We start from the raw sequence: 3,324 nt of genomic DNA, 5'->3' as shown, positions 1-3,324 counted from the left end.
GCCATGGGCTTTACCCACCATACCATTGGCTGCCCCCTCCTCTTTGTATTTATTTATTTATTTTTGGTTAGATTTTTGCCATTCGGCTCATTCACTCACTGGAGAGAGACAGAGAGAAGGAGAGTGAGAAATCACCCCTTAGTGGGGATGGCCATACTGCAATCTCTTCTCCATTCTCCTCCCAGGATCTTGGGCACACAGGTACATGTGCCCCGTGTTGAGTTTCGAACCACCGGGTTTAGGATTCCAACCACAGTCGGCCATGTGGAGGTCCAGCGACATAACCGTGACATCATCTGCAGGCCCGCCTCTTTTTTGTAAAAGCTTATTTCTTCCATAAAAGAGGGAGAGACGCACCCCCAACGTGACCCACCCCTAGTGTCAGCCCGCCCTGAATCGTGGACATGTGTCTGGAATACTCAAGGAGGACTCTGGACAGAAGCCTGAAACAGAAGCGAGAAAACACCCCCAGGGTGGATGGCCACACCATAATAATCCCTTCTCCTCCATTCTCCTCTTGGGAATGCATGCACATGTGCCCAGCATGAGTTTCAAGCTGCCGGTTCTGGGACTTGAACCACCATCAACTACATGGGAGTCCAGCAGCATAACCATTATGCCATCTGCTGGTCCCACATAGGAGCCTTTGATGAGGCTGATGTGTGTGTGAGAGAGAGAGAAGAAAGGGAAGAAAGATTCTGGTGACTAGGTCCTAGGCAGGGTTGGAGGCTCAGGGTTGGGGTGGGGGACGGGCAAGTGTGTCCCCTGGCTGGCTCCAAGGTCCCCTTCTACTGTACAAAGACTGGAGCCACAGTACCCTCTGGTGGCCAAACCCTTGGGTTAGGAGAGAAACCACAGGATCAGGATTTGTTGCCAAAATGTGGGTGACAGGCAGATCAGGCATCAGGGTCCCAAGAGGTCGTAACAGGGACCCTGCCTGGTATCTATACAGGCCAGGGAGTCAGGCCTCAGAAGCGTTCACCAGTTCAAGTGTCCTCTCTTCCAGGAAGACCTCTCTGGCCCTCAGGCGGGGTGAAGAACCTGTGCCCTCCCACGGTCTCCTGTGTCTCCCATCCCACTCCAGTCCCTCTGCCCATACCGGTCCATCCCTGACCCCGCCACATGTCCCTCCCTATCCTCGCCCCATCATCCTAGACCGTCATTGTTCGTCGCTCCCCTGGACTTCGAGCGTAGGCAGGGTCTGGCGCCGTCTCCATCATCTCTGCTGTGGCCTGGCACACCCCCACAGGCGGAGGGCCGTAATACCCTAGAAGCGAATGAGAGTCCCTGCTAAGCTCTCCTTTCTCTCAAAGCCCTAAAGCTGTAGCTCCAGACCCTGTAGAGGGGTGAGTTCCCCCTGCTTTCTGCTGTCCAGTGTCCATGTGTCTGGGGCTCAGCCTGGTGCCTGTCTTACTGTCTCTCCCTGTCAGCTGCATGCCTCAGAGCTAGACAGCAGGAAGGGACATGGGGCATAATGACTGATTCATTTTATTATTTAGCAAATAATTTTGAGCACCTACTTTTTAAAAAATAATTATTTTATTTAACTATATTTATTTATTTATTTTTAATTTGACCAGAGAGGGACAGAGTGTAAGAGAGAAAAAGAGAGAAGGTGAGAAAGCAAGCTGCCAGGTCCAGGAGTTGAACCACTGTCGGCCATGTGGGAGTCCAATGCCCTTAACCACCACACCACCTGCTGGCCCCAAGCACCTACTTTTAGTTATGCTGAGTTCTAGGCCCTGGAGAGAGAGCAGTGAATAGAACAGAAAATCCCTTCCCTCATAGAGCTGAGGTTCTAATGAGTGGAGAAAGGCAATTAACTAAGTAAACTGAACAGATATATACTATAACAGACTATGACAGTGGGGCCAGCAGATGGCGTAATGGTTACATCACTGGACTCCCACATAGTCAACTGCGGTTTGAGTCCCGGATCCAGCACCTTAAAACTCACTCCGGGCATGTGTATGTTGTGCCCAAGATCCTGAGAGGAGAATGGAGGAAAAGGGATCGTGGTGTGGCCATCCCCCCTGGGGGGGTGATTTTCTCACTTTCTGTCTCTCTATCTCTGGTGAGTGCACGTGCCCTATAGCAAAAATCTTTCTGAAAAAAAGAAAAAATGTTTAAAGAGACAGTTACGAGGGCTACTATTTTAGCTGGTGTAGTCTCTGAGAAGGTGACATTTAATCAGAGACCTGGATGAAGTGAAGAATGGAGCCATGCAGGAGGGCATGCACGCACGTGCACCCGGCGTGAGTTTTAAGCTGCTGGGTCCGGAATGCGAACCAAGGTCGACTATATGGGAGTCCAGCGACATAGCCATTACACTAACTGCTGGTCCTCTGGATCTAGTTTGTGAACATAGATACAACAGGAGTTGCTGATGGGCTCCGTGTGTGTGAAAAGGAGAGTCAAGGATGATTGATTGCACCTAGAACAAAATCCATTTTCTTTCTAATGGCCTACAAACCTTTCCATGATCTGGGCTCTTGTTCTCCCCTCAGCCTGGTCTCCCCCCTTCACTCACGCTGCTCCAGTTACACCAACGTTCTTACTGACTTTTGAACACGCCAGCTAGCTCCCACCCTAGGGCTTTGCACTGATGCCCCTGTACCTATATACGGTTTCCCTTAAAAAGCGCAACTGACAGTTTCTTGGGTCTTAGCTCAAATGTCACCTCTTCAGAGAAGCCACTTCAAAATCAATCTATTTTCTTTATAGCATTTATCACTCTCTGAAAGGTTCTTATGTTTCTTTTCTGGTGATGATAAATTGATCTATTTATCTCTGTTTCTCCACTAGAATGTCAGCTCCTTGAGAGTAGCCAGCCGTTTTGGTCATGGCTGTATTCCCCATGCCTTGAAGCGTGCCCTACACATAGTGGGACTTCAATAAGCGAACAAAAGCGCAGATGAAGCCGCATGCTTGTTCACAGACTGGCTTGCACAGAAGAGACATCAGCTATGCCTGCACAGACAAGGATACACGGTAGGCCCTGGGGTCCTCCACACACCCCAAAGCGGGGACCACCAACTGCCTGGAAGACAGAGGGCCCAGGCTGGGAGTGGAGCACCCTCAGGGAGTAAGAAAGGATGGTCCAGGGGAAAGCCCAGCCCCGCCCTGTATCCCGAGCAGCCAATGGGCGCGCCCCCTCCTGACGCCCCCTGGGACGTGTAGTCTGGCCCGGGGCGCCCTCGGGCGCCGCCGAGCGCCCCTAGACTCCACGTCCCGTCGTGCGCCGGGAGGCGCGGGGATTGGCTGAGCCCCGCCCCCGGCCCGCCCCCCTCCGCTCGCTCCGCAGCCCCAAGAATGAATGAAATC

Source organism: Tupaia chinensis, unplaced genomic scaffold, assembly GCF_000334495.1.
Source record: "Tupaia chinensis unplaced genomic scaffold, TupChi_1.0 Scaffold138910_1, whole genome shotgun sequence".
NCBI classification, from domain to species: domain Eukaryota; kingdom Metazoa; phylum Chordata; class Mammalia; order Scandentia; family Tupaiidae; genus Tupaia; species Tupaia belangeri.
The sequence above is the reverse complement of the archived record's forward strand: the minus strand, read 5'-3'. Positions refer to the sequence as shown.